This window comes from Thermobia domestica, unplaced genomic scaffold, assembly GCF_964235325.1.
Source record: "Thermobia domestica unplaced genomic scaffold, izTheDome1.hap1.1 HAP1_SCAFFOLD_183, whole genome shotgun sequence".
Classification (NCBI taxonomy): domain Eukaryota; kingdom Metazoa; phylum Arthropoda; class Insecta; order Zygentoma; family Lepismatidae; genus Thermobia; species Thermobia domestica.
Genome location: NW_027655914.1, coordinates 171,117 through 191,536, shown reverse-complemented (window position 1 = coordinate 191,536; position 20,420 = coordinate 171,117). Strand labels below are relative to the sequence as shown.

At 36.1% G+C, this 20,420-nt stretch overlaps 1 protein-coding gene across 1 annotated transcript in view; it reads left to right on the top strand.

The window, feature by feature from the left end:
* LOC145676507 (leukocyte elastase inhibitor-like) overlaps positions 1-20,420 on the top strand; it is a 119,224-nt gene that overhangs the window by 71,801 nt on the left and 27,003 nt on the right. The window lies entirely within an intron of this gene.

Sequence of the window (20,420 nt, the reverse complement as noted above, 5' to 3'; positions counted from 1 at the left end):
TCGACTTTCTACAACGGGAACGCCGCAAATATTTTTCAGTCGATCTCGAAAGACAATCTTTCAGTGTTTTTTTTGCAAGCAGCTCTGTCCCACATGTCGGGAAAGACCGGGAGGCCATGAATTGTGCTTGTGAACATTTTCCTTGTTATGCATAACCATTATCATCGTACAGCGGAGTAGGTTTGCTCAGAACCACATATTGGACTCTCTTCCCAGTGGTCGGTCCTAGATTACGCCTATATTCTCTCCATGTAATTTTGCTATGTAATATTAGTGACAGAGTACAATAAATATTCAGTGGGCTAGCGCAACATGCTTGTAAAGGAAATGATTTTGGCCTGGGTTTAAATCCTGCCTACGGACAGTTTTTTTACTACTTTTAAAAATTTTTATAACACTTCTTTCGTTAAAATAAGATTAAAAATAATAATCAAAAAGTGATTTAACGATCATTTTTTTAAAAAATTGTCATTAAACTTCTTTCATTAAAATAAGTTTGCCCTTGTACTATATAGATCCACAGCAAATGTAGTAATATTACGTTGCCCTTGTACTATATAGATCCACAGCTAATGGAGTAGTTGTAGTAGTAGTAGTGGGAACGGGTTAGAAGCCCCGCAGGGGTTGTTTGGGTTCTGTTCTCGACATCAAATTGGCAAGAATACTGAAACGTTTGGGATCGGCAAAAATGCTCGCTGCACCGAAGCGAAACAACTGAATGAGGAAATATGAACAAACGAGCAACGAAATTTTTCCTTATATTTGATAGTGGTTGTCTACATAGTCTACACGGGAAAAGGTGTAATGTAGATTACGTATAGATTACAGTAGACAATGAGTAGACGTAAAATTATAGTTTACGGCACATCACTGGTTTAAACTTAGTGTCTGGATGGTCTGCCAAATATAAATTAGCTTCGTAACAAATTCGTCGTATAGAAATATAGAAACAAACAGAAAACTCTTGTCTTGAGGTTCGAAGTGATACGCACCATGGTTATGAGCATTTATTTGTTAAGAAAAGGAAAACAAACAGAAAATAGTCATCGTAGTTAGGTGAGTAGATTGGCGGACTGGTAATTCGTATACTATGTTCACACCGGATCGTATCCCATTCCATCCCATTCCATTTTTTCTTTTTCATAAAACATTATACGAAGTGTATAATTTTCATGTTAATAAGAACCGAAGCATTATAATAACAAAATAACTTACTTATTTTTCCTTTAATGACATATTTATCCAGGATTAGAGTACTACTACTAATATCTACTGTTTAGAGTTCATGCTGTTGTATAGCTTCTTCTCTCATTTTCTTTTCTTGGAAAAAGAAAAATGTTGTCTCCAACAAAGTGTGAAGGATATATATATACAGACAGAAACAGACATCTTAGTACCATACTTGATTTATCGTGATGAAATGGACAAGTTTGCCATTATTTAAAAATAAAAAAACTATAATATTTTATTGAAGTTGGTTTCTCTTTAGCTTTTAGCTAAAATATATATTTTCTTTATAAGACTATACTTTATAAGGCAAGGTGTGCGACCATATTCACATATTTAGCTAGAGTGAGAAAGATTTAATTTTTATGGAAATATTTTACAGGTTTGGGTGCTTGAAACACTAATACGCCATGGTGTCCCTTATCCGACCTTCGTTTATTCCAAATACCGTATTATCCGACATAACAATGCAGATAAAAAATACCATCAAGCGGCATGAACTGAAAATTGTGTTCTTAATCTATCTTTTGATGCTCTGGAGTCTATCGCCTAGTGCGCCCGTGTACACCACAACTCATATGTCTATTATTCAGTGCATACACGCATCCAGGTTTTCTATTCGGAGGGGGCCCAACACGAATCCTCGTAAGCATGTAATTCTGTTTTTAAAATATCGATAATAATAATAATAATAATAATAATAATAATAATAATAATAATAATAATAATAATAATAATAATAATAATAATAATAATAATAATAATAATGCAACAGTTCTGTATTTCTCTTAAACTGTTTCGTACTTTTCATTTATAAACCTGTTTACTTTGAACAAACTGCATTGTAGCACAAACAAAATCCAACATATTTTCAAGAGATATACTATAACAGGAAAACTGTCTGCTACGTATATTACATAACAAAAATAGCAAGAAGGCAATGAGTGTATCGTTCTAATGCAATAAATTTATAAACAGAACGGAAACGAAATTTTAATCCTATTTGAAACTGTTCTTTAATTCCACTTGGGAACAATGGGATTAAAGTCTGTTCTTAGAATTATAACAAGACAACAGCACATTGCACAAAATTTGAACACTGACTCAAAATAAACTGACGTAAAAGAACCTCAAAAGGGTTAAAGCAAGTTTATTAAAAAAAGTGTTTGAGTTTTGGGGGGTACAGCCGCCAGGACTTCACGGCGGATACGTCCCTGATTCAGTATAGTGCATTTATTTGTCATAAAACATGATTATTAAATGCGTAATATGTAAAATTATTTCATAGTTTTACTTTTAATATGTCTTTTCTTAACACATCCATATTACCCTACGTTCTGCCTACCTGTTTATATCGGATAAGCGAACCTCTACTGTATTTTCAAAGATAGCATATACATGAACTAGAACTGTATCATCCTAGAACATACAATAGTATGAAATGCTTAAGGGTGGAATAAAAAAGCATAAATACTGTTTTGGTAGCGTGAGAACAAATTAAAAGCAATTCAACATATTTCCTAGGTTTCAGATTATCAACTTGTGTGTCGATGTGTATTATTTTTAAAACGTAGTTTAAAAAGTCATACCACTCGCAACATTCCTAAGGAAATCGAAAGAAAAACTCCCATATGCATTTTGTGCTGAAGCGGCTTAAGTGCATCGTTCGAAGTCCGATTTCTACGTTAAGGTATCGATGACAAATTGGCGCATAAAAGGACTGTTAAATAAAACAAACCAAATAAATCAGTCACTCAAACAACACAAGGTCAGTGCGTCGAATATGCTCCCCCTAAGGATAAAAAGAGCTCTCAGGCTATCTTATTTGTGGCACTGATCACAGGCGGAGATGATCATGTCTTGGGCAGATACGCACGAAACATGATACAACAGTGCTCACCTGATACGTTGTGTCCATTTTAGTCCGTTTTCTTCTGCGTAAAAGTGCCCATTACAGAGACCGCAATAATTGATTTTGTTACGAATTGCAGATGATAAATGGTCGTGTCCTGCAATATTTCAAGTGTTTGTGACTTTCCAATCTTACCTTTCCTGTTTTCATTTTTTCGGAAGCAATAGTCTTAGCAGAAGGTTTTATCAGACGTAACAAGTTATATAGCAATCAGAAATAAGGACAGTAGCAATTTAACGTTTTCTTCCCGTAGTAGTAGGAGATGATGTGTCACTGTGATGGCAAAGGATATAATGACGCAAATGACGTGGTTGGCGATGGTCATTGAGAGGTGAGGCTTTTGTTATCGGACACACATGAAACATTGCTGCGTAACACATGGAGTTCAGTTTGAGGTAATGGTGCATCCTCATTATTCACATTCCGTACAAGCTGGTTCTCCTGATGGCATTTGCGATTGTCTTCTTCTGGTATGTTTATAAATTGAGTGAATGATAGTTTCATTTTCTGATTATTATTATTATTATTATTATTATTATTATTATTATTATTATTATTATTATTATTATTATTATTATTATTATTATTATTATTAATTCTTACTCTTATACATTTCTTAACACGTTGACTGCCATGTGTATGGAATTCCATACACATGGCTCTCCCGTGTAGAGCCGCGTGTATGATTTTCTTTGTACAATCAGTATATTCCAAGTTTGTTGTGTTTGTTCTAAAGGTGTGTATGTAATTAGATACATGTCTCCATGCCCTAAGAATCGGTAGACCACCGATGGGCAACTAGCGACATCTCGCCAAAACTTGGCGGTCTCGCAGCGACGGTCCGCGGTGGCCCACCTTTCGTGCTGAAACAAAGGCAACAACGAATTACTGGGAGATTGTTGCCCGTGGTGCACAGGTGATAACTGTCAACAGCTTTAAATTTAAACATTTAGGGCCTTATGCAGAGTCATTTTGACGTCTGATTAACGCCTTACTACGAGGTTGACTAACGGATGGTTATCAAAATTGTATTCAGAGTCTCTTATTAGGACGTAGTATAGGATGAAGTTAATCACATGTGACTAATTAATATAGAGCAGAGACTAATTCTTTACCCTCAGTTGAGCGTGCGACACAACATTTCGTATTTCGTAATTCATGTATTTTCATTTTTACAGACTACGCATGCACTCATCTACTTTTCCGTAGTTGCCATATTTATTTTACTCACCGATGCATTGGGGTTCTATAAGTTAATCATACCGAAGTCATCACTTTAGTTGTACTCAAAGTAGACTCTGAATACCAAAAAGTGCACCTTCCTTAGTAAAGAGTTAGTATGCTTACCAACTAGTCTGTGACTAAACTTCGATTAACGAATTCTCTCTGAATACCACCCTTAGAGTTTTCATTAAGCACGAATTTAACTTATAGTCTACAGTGGAGGAGGCTCAGGAGTTTGCTAGGATCGTTACAATATCCAAACGCGAGAGATGCACTGCAAACCTGCCCGCAAGCTCCCAGCAATGTTCAACAGATATTTTGTTCTAATGTTTATTTCAATGGAAACCTATATACGAACTTTAATACACCCTCAAACAAAAATGCAGACTATCCATGATTTGCAGTATTATTATTATTATTTTTATCAAATTCTCGCGATCCTTATATCTAAATCGAAGGGTAGGGAGCCTCACTCTCTCACCCACTGTATTCTCCTAACATGTCTCCCTACGATTACACTTTTTTGTATATCAATCACTTCTTAGTAGGATAGCTTTACGTAGAGATTAGTGATTAACCTGGTATTGTACTTTTCACTTTTTTAACTTTCGAATTGACAATCATCGGTTGGACATTTCAGTAGCACCTACCTAATATTAACCACGTTTCTTCAATGATTTCATAACTGTATCATTTCCTTGTATTATTGATTAGCTTGGTTAGGTTCATTTAAACACTTTTCCTTTCCACCGACGTGTCACCTACACCTTAACGTTGGATAATAATACACTAGCTTTCACCGGGAATTAAATCCAGAGCCAATGCACTTGAACCATTTGACCACAATGAGGCACATTTAAAAAGAAGTTTCAATCTTGTTAGGAAAAGTGTGATTAGGAGTAACATTTAAAAATATATCTAAGGAAGAGTACGGACCAAATACACTGAACTATCTCGCCCGAATTTCTTAAACTGACTCGTGTTAGGCTGCAGCTATTACTAAAACATTTATTTGGTAAATGCGAATAAAATAATGTTTTGGAAAACTTTGTTCGGTGAAATTTTAGGGTCAAAAGTGAAGTACCTATTAGTCATATTTCCGTTAGAAATAACTTATGCCATATATTAGAATTATTAAGGAAATGCACTGGGTGTGTGAACTATGAGCAAAAGCGTCTGAATAATTTCTGAGAGTCGTCAAAAGAGTCAACCCCAAGAATAAACTATCAATTATGGATCTTTTCAGAACATACGAGTTATACTATGTTGTTAGTGTTTTCATAAAACATTTATTTATGAAATATGAACAAAATCGCGTGAGTCGTTCTTGAGAATATCGCAAGGTAGAACTTACTCCTAAAAGTAAGATTCTTACTCCCACTTTTAGATTTTTAGGATGATGGAATTATACCATATCGTTAGGTTATTTATGTAACATTTACTATGTAATATGAACAACAAACATCTCCTGAGTTATTTTTGCAAAGGTCATCGGGAAAAACTTACACCCAAAGGTAAACTATTCTATCTGTAATTTTGAGGATAAACGATTTATGCCATATTGTAAATAATTCAGGAAATCTGAAACAAGTAGCTCGAGTCCTTTTTAAGCAAATCGTCGGGGAAATTTCACCGTTAAAGTAAACCTCTTTTGGATTTTTCTCTTCGGGACAAGCGAATTATGCTATATTGTTGGGTTACTACTCAAATGTTTATTACTGAAACTAGAACAAATTCGTCTCAGTTAGTACTAGAGACCGAATGTTAGCAAAAAGTATATTCTTTAATCTTAAAGATATGATTAAAAATAACGTTTTAAAGTTTATATCGGGAGTTATAGTTTCTATTTAAGCCAATTTTATTTTGCCCGTTTCGCCCCTTCCTGCCTAAATAATTGCTTTAGTGCGTAATATTTCCTACTAGTGCAGTATATGAAGCTCAAACTTTAATGAAGAAAGGAACAAATTAGTAACACGCTGAAAATTGGTACAGATGTCGGGAATGATGTTTTAAACAACATACTAAAAGTGTACTGAAATCTCAGGTGCCCTTCACTGCCATATTGGAAAATGGCAGCCGGATGTGTCAAATGAACAATACCCACATAAAATAGCAATATCTTCTCTATGGTTGAACGTAAAGAGACAAACTTAGTGTCGTTTTATAGATCATAGATAACACAATATTTTTTAAAGAGAAACAAGTTTTCATAAAACGCATACTTTTACAAATATTTAGCTCTACATTCTAAAATTCAGAAAACTACCATCAAACTGATTTAAAATTTTATTGATCTTAGGATGTAATTATTAACAAGTTAAAATTTGACATAGACGTTGATAGATATTACTTAAATGACATACTAAAATCCCACAACTTCTTATTCCCCATTTTGGAAAATGTACAAATGTCCGAAGTAATTGGAAGATAATACTTTGTTAAGTGAAATTCAAAATCTGGACCGGGCTAAATATTTGAGAAACTGTAAATGCAGTCGATCTGAAGCCAATTGAGATCAATGATGGTGCAAGGAGGAAACATTATGACGTGTATAAGGTTGTTCTCCACCATCTTGGAATCAACTTGTTTATTTTAAATGGCAACATGGTCGTGTGATATATTAAACAACATTTTCGTTCGAAGATCAACACAATAAGGTTATTTTTCTGAAAACTACAACTGTTTTGAGGTTGTGAATAGATTTAGTAAATGGTATATGTGAAACGCTGTAAAATGTGCTGTGCGAAGTTTTGAATTGAAGGATAAAGTAAAAACAAGCTTTGTAACATCTCACATTAAGCGGGAAAAGAGAGAGCTAACACACATGAGACAATTACATAAAGTGCTGTGAAACTTTGGACTGTTAAGTGTACTGATAAAGTGCTATATAAAATGTATTTATCAAATATATATGGAATGCATGTCAATTCGGTTTTATATATACAATAAAAGTTAGCAAGTAGGTATGTTTCTATATTCTTGGAACATTACCTATGACGAATTTATTTTTAATTGTATTCAGTATTTAATATATGTTCATTACTTCGAGTTACACTTTACTCCCCATTTTACTGCCTATTTGAGTGCCTGTTTTCCAGGTTTTTAAACCCTTAGCATTCGGTATCTACTTATTACTAAGAAAATTGTCAAAAAATTACTCTTTGAGAAAACCACTCCTCGATGTTTATGGTTAGTAATGACATATTTTAACGAGATATGAACAAAATTACCTGAGGCGTTAATGGGAAAATCGTCGGGGGAAATGGTTACTCTAAGAGTAAACTACCCCTTGTTAATGTCTCCATGACGAACGAGTTATGTCATATTGTTAGGTTATTAATGATTCGTTTATTTATGAAATGTGACAGAAAATTGTTCAAAAAACAGCATCCCATACGGTAAATTACACCTTATGTATTTTTTCACATCAATGATTCATACTACGGTGGAGGGGTGTTGATAAAATATATATTTAAAAAGAATATACAAAATCCTTACAGCTGTTTTTGAGAAAATTTAATTATTTTAAATTTTCATCCTTCAGTAAACTACTCTTATTTTTAGGTGTCGGAGGAAAATTCGAAACAATAGAATGTTATAAAAACCTCATGTCTAGAATTTGGTGCAAACATTGAACAGTATAGCCTCTATTTGAGTGCATGTAAAAGCGTGACGAACGGACAGATGAACGATAGACAGACATCAAAAAATCAATTTTTAATATATAGTTGCCATGAAACTTGAATTCATTGAAATCTCGAATTTGATTTTTATCACTATCACCACACATTCTTCTTTCATCGCTCGTAAGGTCTACACCGAAACGTAAGGTAATAATTTGTAATCGCAAAAATTTAATGAGCTACGTTTTATGTGTTGTCATGCTAGAAAGAAAGTTTGTGCCTGTCTGTTATATCATTTTAATATCAGCTTTTTCATGCTACTGTATAATTTAGAAGAATGGTATGATTATCATTCATATTTATGCTATCTGTTGGAAGCATTCGTGTTGTACGCACCTAGACCTGCATAATTTAGTTTTCTTCAAAGAAGCCTTCTTTATTCCTTACACAGACTTGTGATTGCATTTCTTGCACTTGTGTACAAAGAGAGAGAGAGAGAGAGAGAGAGAGAGAAAGTCAATGCTTTAAATAGGAACACACACACACACAAGAACAGTAATTTAACATCAGTCTTTTCCTTTCCATTTTTTCATGACAACAAACTATTCTACTTCATTCGCTGTAGCGGGCCGCGGTGGCTCAGTGGTAGAGCGTTGACCTCTGGTGCTTAAGGTCCCGAATTCAAACCCTGCTCCCGCTAAGTGAACTTTGTGATGGACAAACTCCGTGTGCGTGGATTTTCTCGGGATTCTCCCGTTTCCTCCCACTTTCTTCATTCCACCATTTCATTCATCTCTCATCAACACCGTCTCCTTTAGCCTAACCGGCATAACCGTAGGACGTAATACTCAAAAATTTCAAACATTTTATTTCATTTGTATCTGCAAGGCTGCAGGTTAGGGTTACCACACGTACTAATTTTCGCAGTACAGTACTGTTTTTTAATGAGCAGCCCTGCGCGTTACGAAGACGCCTGGAAAATCGAGAAATATTCTTTTTAAAATGTCCTGTGAAATATCCTGACTTACAGTAAGTTATTTGCAATATTCTAATGTTTCTTTCTTTATTCACAACATTTTGAATCGCATGCACTCTTTTCCTGAATGATGAACTGTTGTATTTTATAACACACCTTGAAAGATTAGGAAAGGAAAACAATCAACAAACCATTGTTTTGCAATACAATTCTTTTCCTGAGAAGGGCTTCTTGATATATTGGTAAGGTAGGAAAGAGTTTTACTTCAAGATATGACAGTGATGCTAACAAAATAAGTTCTCTCATGCAGGTCTAAATTTTCCGTCATTTCTTAAAATAATCGCACGCTCTAAAAATCGATTAAAAAGTTAGCCCTACACGAAGTTACACTGTACGTCCATAAAAATAAAGCACTGTTTGTCATGCATCAAAACATTTGGAGTTGTGTTGAATTCATTCAATATTTTGTTCAGTACTTTTCTTTGTATCGAAAATGAATGATTAAATTTAAAGTTAACGTTAAATGAATAATAGCACGAGTACTGCCGATGCAGTAAACTAAACTACCACATACTATTATATGGTAAGGACGGGGCCGATGGACGGTGGGGGCAGACCGACAGGAGTTAAGAAATATAGTAATAGGAAATATGTTAACCTGGCAACAGTGAGTTGAGTCGTGTGTGGGGTTTGGTTATAGTTCGTGCTTCACATCGCAAGAGTAGAATTCACTGAATATCGTGTGTGTACAGCATTATTGCGAAGAAATTGGCAACAATTACACTGAGGCAAGTGTCCCAAAACGTGATTTCTAAAAACTCGAGTTCAGAAATTAAATATTTGACAAGGAAGGAAAGTTGCTAAACATTCGCGGGAGGAGCAGCAGACAATAGATGGATAGTCACACGCACCACTAGAGTAAATAAATGTTGCGTGTTATATATTGAGTAGGGTCAGAAATATATGAAACCAATGTGTGTGCGGGGTAGACGGCCACTCAATTAGTGGGCAAACGGACAGTGACCTAAATGGTTAGTATAAAGTAGAAAAGCAATATTTCTGTGTATGTATATTACTTCAGAGGCGGGTTTCTTATTAGTACTTCCATTTCTTCCAAAGATAGTACTTATCGATCTCGCATAACACACAGATGCAAATAGGAAAATGAATCCATAGCTGCTGCTGTTAGAGCCGTACGTGAAGACAAGATGCCTCTGTCAACTGAGGCGACAACTTTGAATGTTCCTCGTAATAGACTACGATGACCCGTTATGTCATCGCACATAATCCGAATGTTTGGAAATCATACAACATTCTCAGCACAGCAGGAAATGAATTGAAAAAGCATCTACTTGCCTTGGACGAAATGGGATTTGGGTTAACTCTACGCGAATTACGAAAGTTGGCGTACAACTTTACTGTTGAGAACAAATACAAACACATATTCAATAATGATGCAAAAATGGCTGGTAAAGATTCGGAGTATGGTTTCGTACAACGTCACAAAACACTTAGTGCGCGTGTGGCGCAATCATTGTCCTATGCTGCAGCTAGAAGTTTAACTCGTTGAAACGATATCTCGAGGGAGAAGACTGGGTAATGTGTACATGTTGTTTTTTTCTGATTCCATGAAGAATCCGATCCAAATGGTCGTGATGCACACTTTGTATGCATTCATTGTAACAATGTTAGTGGTTTATAAACTGTAACTGTAACTGTCCGTTTGCCCCAACCTATACGGCATATGGACATCTTGCACCCTTGTACATATACTAATTGCTCAATATGTCCTTGACTAATTGACAAACTGATTTCTTTGTTATATTTTTACTTTGTACAAAGCTTACTGGTTTGTAAGAAATATTTTGAGTTCTTTTCTTTCATTCGTATTCATACAAGCAACAGAAAACTGCTTAACATGTCCGTTTGCCCCGTCTTTACCATATTGCTGTCCTATTTTTCGCTTGTCAGAATCTGATCACCCTACTGCAGGTCGCATATGTTGTTTTTCTTTCTGACACACACAAGTGAGTTGAAGTTCTTATGCTCTGTAAAACCGGCAAGGGAAAGAGTACACTTAAAACAGTCGCTGTTACCAATAGTACTTCAATCCTGAAGAGATAACGTCGATTAAAAGACACTATCAATAATTTATTACGTTATTGTATTGTTTCTGTCGTTATTAGTAAGACAATCACACACTTCCTATAACGTTTTGTAAAAAGAAATAAAGATGGGATGGAATTCGATCTGGTGTCAACATAGTATAAAAACTACCAGTCCGCCACTCTACCCACCTTTATTTGTTGTCTTTTTCTTAACAAATAAATGCTCATAGCCATGGTGCGTGTCATTTCGAACCTCAAGACAAGAGTTTCCCTGTTTGTTTCTATATTTTCGTACGACATCTTGGTTACAGAAGCTAACTTACATTTGGCAGACCATCTAGACACTAGGTTTAAACAAAATAATTCCAATATTTTTCTCCACTTTCAGTTCCTTGATCAAACTAAACCAATTGAAAATTGAAATTCCCTGCGCAATCGTGCTCTCCTACTGGAAAAATCCCTCGAAAGAATGATTACCAGTATACACAAAACCGAGCATAATTTTGTTTTTTGCTTATATTTGTATTATTTTATTATATTTTTTGGAAATATTTCCTTAGATGGATTGCTTTCTATTATCTCCACTTACTAATAACTGAATTATACCCATAAACGTAAGGAAAATTGAATAAATGCGAAAAATCGTGAGTAACGGTATACGCGCAGGTTTTTTGAGCATGTGGGTACATCAGCAGAACATGCGCTATTGGAGCTCTGATAACACCAAACAACATTCGGCAAGCTTGCAATACCCTGGAAAGTATTGAACAGAACTTCCGAATTCGATTAAAGCAGTATATGGAGAGTGATGGACGCCATCTGCCTCATATCCAAAACAGGAATTCTAAAAAAAATATTGGATCACAGGTCAGCTTTTCTTTAATGAAGAGTTTATATACAAAGTTCCATCTTCCTTACTTGACAGGAACTCAATGTAAATAATTTTATCAGAGTTACATGTTTCAATTTCGCAAAAAGTGGATATTTTAACCGATTGTATAGATGAGTTACATATTGTATACTATACAGGGTGGACCATTTATCTTGATATGCTCTTATAATTTGTAAAGTAATACACAAAAAACGCTGACATTTTGTACCATGCAAATATCGGCAGGGAAATATCATCTGGCTGACCGTCCAATACCACAAGGCTACACTGAGAAAAAAAATTAAGTGGCGTACTTAAAAAGGAAGGTTACATGCGTAATTCCTGTAGTTTTTGGACTTAACGTATAACTGAAAACGCATCTTTTATAATAGTTTTTGTATAAGTGTTTCATCTACACGTACTTTCTGTATGAGACAATGTAGGCGGTCAGGATCTCACATACAAATGGACGTATAGCTGAGAAATGTAACATAAATATATGCATATGATATACGGAAAACTGTTAGATGTCAGACATCCTACAACGGCATGATGTAACATCTAAGGGCGTTGCGTATGTAGCATATGGATAACGTATGCTCCGTTCTGATTTCTGTAGTAAGCAAGAGGATTCTGTATATTTGTACAATATACAGCTGTCCGGATAACGGATCTTTCTCAGTGTAACAGTGTTATTAATGCAACATAAAGTTTTATTTTTTTCAAACCACACTACATTAGGTTATTAGACGTTTCAAATCTACACGTTAAACGAAAACTTAAAATGTTACAGTTATTATTCAGTGTTGCAAACTAAGGGCGCTATAGTATCACAAACATTCCAGTTTTGGTGGCCTCTACAGCAGTGACAACGCAAGTGAGACAATCCCGACAGTGCACACCAAAAGTGTTTTATTGTCTAATACTATAATCATGATATGATGGATTTCGAATTAATGGGAACGAACTTAAAAGGAATTGAAAATTTGACTTTTTTTTAGAAAGCCCTTATTTCGAAATACTCCTTGGGTAAGTACCTTACCCAATTATATAGACAGTTTTCAATGGATGTGAAGATTACAATGCCGTTTACAGCAATTTAATATCTCAAACCGTTCTGGAGATATAGTAAAAAACTATTATAATGTATTTTTTCGAAAACCTGTTATATTTATATCAACCAAAAAGTGCTATTGTAACTTTATACAACTAAAATAAATCAAAAATTCTTTTAAAAAGTTTTTACAAGTACGCTGCTTTAAGTAATATTTCAAATTTTACATCTTTTTCATATCTTTCGAATGATTTGAGATATCAAATTGCTGTAAACTGCTTTATGATCTTCATGTCTATTGAAAAGCATTTAAGCAATTGGATGTGATACTTATCTGAACACTTCTTCGAAATAAAGTCCTTTGAAGAAAGTCGAATTGTCAATTATTTGTAACTTTGTTAGTACTTGTTCGAAATATGTCATATAATGATCGTAGTATTCGACACCAATGTATACTTTGGATATGTATTGCCCCGTTCGTCATACTAGCATTCTTACTTTTGTAGAAGCCTCTAACTTTGATTCCTTTTTTTGTGATACTTAAGTGTCCTTAGTTTGCAATATTGCATATTAAGTGTGGTATCGTAAACTTATGTTTTACATCCGCACAGCACCAGACCTAGGCAATTTGTATCCCCGTGCAATGTTATAATTTGCCACACCTCCTTTCTCCAGAAAGAACCAATTTTAAAATCCACAATTTTAAGTATGCTACCATATTACGAACAACGAAGGAAAGGGGAAAAGCAGTCCCACTCAGAAAAGACTAAACGCTACAAATACAATCTCGCTGTGTCTGTTTTTCTTTAAATAATAGTGAAAGATAAAGCAAACACAACTGCAAAGGAAAGATGGTAATATTTTATCTATATCTATCTATCTATCTATCTATCTATCTATCTATCTATATATATATATATATATATATATATATATATATATATATATATATATATATATATATATATATATATATAATTCAATATCGAGCTTCAATCTCATTATATCAGTTTGGGATTCCAGTGCTACTACTAACTCTTTTATCAAGAGTAAAACTTGTTTCCACTTTTAATGATAAGGAACTTGTTTGTGACAAAGACAGAACTAGTTTTCATATCAAAACTGTGATAACTAACTAAATGGAACAGGTGTTTGCTACTGTTCAAGGATTGAGTTCTTGTATTTGACAACAATCAAGCAATTCATGCTGGGATTTGTTTGACTACCGGCTTAGCACTACCCATGCGATCCTAAACTAATGCGACCTAAACATGATTTATGAATGTATTATTCAAATAGAAGATCAGGTTAGTAAATTTAACTACCATCATCATGAAGTCTGTTTCCAACAAGAAATACATTTTCTAAATAATATACGTAGTTATGATAGACTTTGCTGCCCTTCGAAATTTGCTGCCCTGTGCAAATGCACGTGTTGCACATATACTGAATTAGAGCATGCGCATTTGAAATATGTAATAACTTGACATGGTGCTATTTGGGAAAAGAATAGTTTGTGTCAGCTTGGCAACATTGTTAACTTTGTGATGTCACAGAGTGTCTCCCTGCCGATTTTACATGGTACAATATTTCAGGGTCCTTTGTCCATTTGTTTAAATATAACAATGGCGTATCAAGGTAAGTGGTCCACCGTGTATAATCAAGCTACTCTGGTTAATATTTCTTTGGACCCAACAAAAAAGGCTTCATAGTAGTGTATACTTACTTTAGTATCGAAAGTAACTTCTTTTGGCATAATAAATAAGGAAAACTATTTAAGTTTCTGCCTCCTCTTGGGATATGTATTTTAATCAATGTGAAATGATATTATCCTAGATTGAAGTAGGTACTTTGCTGAGAAATTACTTTCAAAGGGTTCAACTACTCTTCCGAAATGACCTAACAGACAATATCAACACCCTTTATACACTGTACTGTACGTTACTAAAACATACGAAGGATTCTCGAGGGATGTTTTTTAAGGTCCGTGTGGCATTATCTAAGTAAGTAAGGTGCGAGTGTTTCTAATGTTGCACATGGTCAGAGTTTCCCAACACCTTTGAGTATAAATACACTAGACCAGCGCTAGTCCGGGCCTCAGTAGTTCGTCCTCTCAGTAACCCAGTCCCACATCTGGCGTCTGGGGCATAACGTTACAACAATCGATCAACGACTGTATTTGTTCATACTGTAGTATGTATTTGTTCATACGGAAAAGTACATACAGTACTATTGTGGCTTCCGTTTATTGTTGCTTGAATAGCGGTTGCGTGATAATCCATGCTGCCGCTGAGCATCGTCATTGCTTCAACTAAACATTCGGAACGTGTTTCACGATGATTATAGTGAGTGATATTCTACATGCAATCTCAAATATTAACTTTATCTATTTTTTTCTGTGATACTGTATAACCTTATATTTAATGAAGTTTAATATTGTATGTGTTAAATTGAATCTCAGATACTCTCAATAATCCGGCACTTTTTGCTAATCCAGCAACCCTCTTTACAAGAATTGGCTGGATTAGCGAAAGTCTAGTGTAAATATAGAGATGGTGATCAGAAAAATGGAAACACCTGAACGAAATTGCAACTTACCAGATTAATATGGTGTCGGGCCACCTTTCGCCTTCAGAACAGCCTTGATGCGACGTGGGATGGAGGCATAGAGGTCGTGAATGGTAGCAAGTGGAATTTTATACCATTCCTCGTGCAGGGCATCTGCCAGTTCTGTGAGAGAGGATGGAGGTGAAAATCGTCGCCGGAGTCGTGTTTCCAAGACGGACCACAGATGTTCAATTATGTTGAGATCTGGGGATTGGGCGGGCCAGGGGAGGTGTTGAACTTCATCCCGATGTTCCTCAAACCACGCTGCAACAACGCCAGCTGTGTGAATGGGTGCATTATCATCCTGGAAGATGGCGTCATTGTCCGGGAACAACATCCGGACCATAGGATGCAAGTGGTCTCCTAAAATTGCGACATAATCGTTGGCAGTGATTCGTCCGCTACGTGTGACCACAGGACCCAATGAAAACCTGATATGGCGGCTCACAGCATCACCGAGCCGCCGCCATATTTCACAGTTGGGCGGAGACACTGCAGATCATAAGCTTCTTTGGGCGTTCTCCACACATAAACACAGCCTGTGGTTGGGAATAGGGTTAAGGATGACTCATCCGACCATATCACAAGTTTCCAGTCCTCAACGGTCCAAGTTGCATGGTCGCGACACCATTTGCGGCGTGCGAAAGCGTTATGGTCCCTGATGAGCGGTTTGGCCCGTGCAACACAACCCCGTAAGTTCATGTCATGTAATTCGTGGAAGACTGTGATTGTCGAAACAGGGTGGGGGAAGTGCTGATTGAGTTCCTCAGTCACTTGCTCCGCAGTGGCACGACGGTTCTGCGTGACAATGCGCTTTAATACCCGGCGTGACCTGTCACTCATGATTTTCTTCCGCCCACTGTTCCGCTTCCCCGATGTGGTTTTCCCCGTGTGTTGTGTAGGCCGTCATCACCTTCGACACTGTCCCACGCGACACACCTAACACAGTAGCCACTGCCGTCACACTCACTCCACATAACCGCGCACCAACAATTTGCCCTCTTTGAAAATCTGAGAGGTCTCCCATTTTACACTATCTCCGTCTGCTGGGGCCACTGGATACTGCTGTTCCACTGCGCCTGACGTAGTTTGGAGACCGACCCAACACACCACCACCAGCGGTCCGGCGCTGCGGGCGCCACGACACCACTGCCAACTCATACATCTGACGTGTTGCCAACTACAGGTGTTTCCATTTTTCTGGTCACCATTTGTAATAACATCGACAGCGTGTGGTATGTGAAGGAAGAGCACAAGAAGATCGAGCAGCTCGCTACCGGTGACATAAGATCTTAATTCGATTTCTGACTGTAAGAAATATCTCACCGGCGTAGATTCATTGCCAAATTTCTGAGGTGTACTGTCCAAATACCATGAGTGGTAGCTAAATTCGTAAATGTTTAAGATAGTTTAAAAGAAAGGGAAGAAGAATGTTTATAATGAATCACTGTCCGCTAGCGCCAGTGGTGTAGTAAAAATAAAAAATTGTGACAAAACACGATTCACCACTATTCCCACGATAGTAGAGAATTTTCCATAAGCTTAACCTTGTTCTTTTCAAAATAGTGTCAGAAATATTGGCTTCTCAAGCGAAAAGTTTTTGTGGCATGGGTCTGTAACATGTCTCCTGACACAACAGATATTTCAACATCAACGAAAATTATGCTGAAAAGTATCTGGAGTTATGTAGAATATTCTAAAAAATATAATATACTCGAAATGTTTAGTAGTTGTTTTATTATTATTATAAAAGGGACCTTACTTTAAAAACGTCCCTTGTGTATAGATTAACACATTGAGCGCCGAAAGAAGATCTGCTGGTTGACCCTTTTGGGCCAAAGTCTTTGGGACGGTTACACGATCAGGCCGTGTGTATCTGGTGTTTTCCTTCCGGGGCTTCGTGTATCATTTTTGATACACAGTGAAGACTTTTTTCTGGCCTTTTGTATGTGAACACATACACACCTAGGTTTGTATAGCGAGTTGTTTCCAACTACTACACCCCGTGAGAGTCTGCCCGCACTCTTGGGTTCAGCCTATATGTTATATTTGTCAGAAATATAAGTGATGAAAATCATTGTATTTATATCTTTACTTTTTTATATATGTATTATTCAGAAAACCAAATACAATAGTTTACTTTTAGTGTCAGTTCTAAAAATCTACAATAACTATTTTTATAGTATGTGATAAAATTACAATTTCCACTTTTTCAGATTGTGATGGATTCCATCGAATGTGATGGACTCGAATTCAAATCAGTTCGAGTTTCACTCTCTTCAAACATAAGCGTCAGCGGTAAAAGAACTTTATGAGTGTAAATATGAATATTGAAAATCTACTTTCTTTCATCATCATTTGTTCTGTTATTTTAACTTTCTCACATTGTCTTCATCTTAAATTGATAAACTTACACTTAACACAAAGATCTTGAGCATTTTAGGGTTCTTAGTGGCTAGAATTGAAACACTCCTTGCACAAAAACAGATTATTTTCACAGGTATCACAAACTGTTGATACTTGGGTCGCATACTTTCTCTTGCCTTGTGTTGTCGATCCTTTTGTGTCATGTCTCTTGTAACAAGAAATACATCTTCCTCTAACCTTTTTTCGATGAGTTTCCTGCACCATATTTGTCAATCAGGTTATGCTGCCTTCAGTCAAACCTAACATGCTCTCCAGAACTGACTCATGAAATTCTTTAATCGATTGATCTGTGTTTCTTGTGTTTTCATTGTACAAACATTATGCTTTAACGAGACTTGTTCCCCAAATAATTTCTAATTCAGCCTTTCTATACCATTTTGTGCAGCGCCTCAAAGCCGTTCCGTAAGTTGCCATCTGATCACTGATATCGATTGATGACTTCCGTTCGTTATAATCCACTACGCACTTTGGCTTCTGAATTTCTTTATCTCTAGAAGTTTTGGTCACGTGATCATTTGTGGAGTGTACTGTCGAACACATCAAAACATCTCTATTGTGATTCCACTTCAACACAGTCACTCCATCTACAGTCTCTTTTCCAACTGTTTCTCTCTGTTTCAATTTCGCATCAAGGACTTGCTTCAGGACCGGGATATGTTTTCTGTTTGACCACAAAGTTCCAATCAAATGAGTTTTAGATTGGAGAAGACGGTAAGCGAGTGGGATAGATGTAAGTCCTACGAATTTACGCATCTCCGTTATATATGTAGCTGTTCAATCGTGTATCCTTGCGATAGGAGAAACATCGTCAACCTTTTGAATTTGTTGCATTGCATACAAATTAGTTTGATCAACCATAATCTTGAGTATTTCAGGATCGATGAACAACTGTAGTAATCTATCGGATCAGCAAGAGCCAAAATACCACTAATAGTTGGGTCAATACCACTTTTTCCAGTAAATATAAAAACAGGGTGATTGTCACGTGGGTTACTCCACGAAATGTTTTACAAAATTCTCTCTAACAGATTCGAATCCGGTACACTGTCTTCTTGTGAAGATGGTGGATTATCAGGTACATTTAGTCCTTGCGACACTGACATAGTACTTTCATTAGTCGAATCCGTATTGGTTTCAATTGCGTAACTAAACAGTATGTCGGAAATTGCCATACCCTCACCAGCCTCGTCAAAAAAACTGTTTGAACCATCAGCTGCTTCAGGAAGCCACTCCGGATCGAGGTCAGAGTCCACTAACATATCAGAATTCTCATCTTCTGAACTATTGACATCTAGATCTTCAGCGTCAGAGTCCATCAAAATGACTCAATTTCTCTGTCACATATTGTTTTGCTAGACGTTTTGACTCGAGGACACTATACTGTAGGTCTATTGAAAGAAACAAATGACACGAGCGACAAAAATTTGGTAAAAGTTTACGTCAAATCAAAACCAAGAAAGAAAGTTAGTTGTTTTGGGCCGCGTGTATAATTTCTGATACACGCTTTAAAATTTGTCAACAATTGAAAACTATTAAGTTTTGAAGGGGAAAAAATTGTCAATGAGCATAACAATGCATGACCTTTCTCAAGGTCAACTTGGCCCGGGAGGGTATACCACGTGATTTTCCTATGGCCAGACAGTGATTTCGACTGTGTATATAAACTGATACACATGGCCCAGGAAGGAAAACTAGTGTGTATAATTTTTTATACACACGGCGCTAAATGTGTTAAAGATATGTTAGTCAGTAAGAAAGCAGATTTAACAGCAATTTAATTTCATTATATCAATTTGGTACTACGAATGTGTTTGTACGTTGCAAAAGTAAATATTACAAGAAATTCAATGTAAGGGCTTCCATCGTTATATTCAGGGCCGGATTAACCCTTTGTTTCCCAAAAGAATGAATTTATGAAGAGAAAGAAATCAACAAACTTTCAAAGTCAATTGGCTGTACAGTTTCATCGCGAATGAAAATCCTGGAAATAATTTAAACTCCTGTCCTTAGATAGCTTGCAAAGTTCATACTAAAAGATGGTTTCCTTCTAAATTCACTAGGCTGCACGGAGAAAAAGAGCTAAAGCTGTGGTTTCACACCACTGAAACCACTGGGTCGGGAAGAGTTAAGGGGAGATGGTTTAGGGGGCTATAAAGTGGACGGGGGCCTCCATCCTGATCAAAATCTGAACTAGCAGTCTAAAAGGAATCATACAAGATACAAGCATCATCATAAGATAAAATATGAAAAAAGAAATATGTGGAACAAATTTCTTCGTTTGTTACATCCACCGTATTAGTAAATTAGCATTAATCAGTTTTAAAAAAGAAGAACGAATAAAGTGCATGCAGTCTAATGTAATTATAAAATATTATAGAATAGAGTAACTTT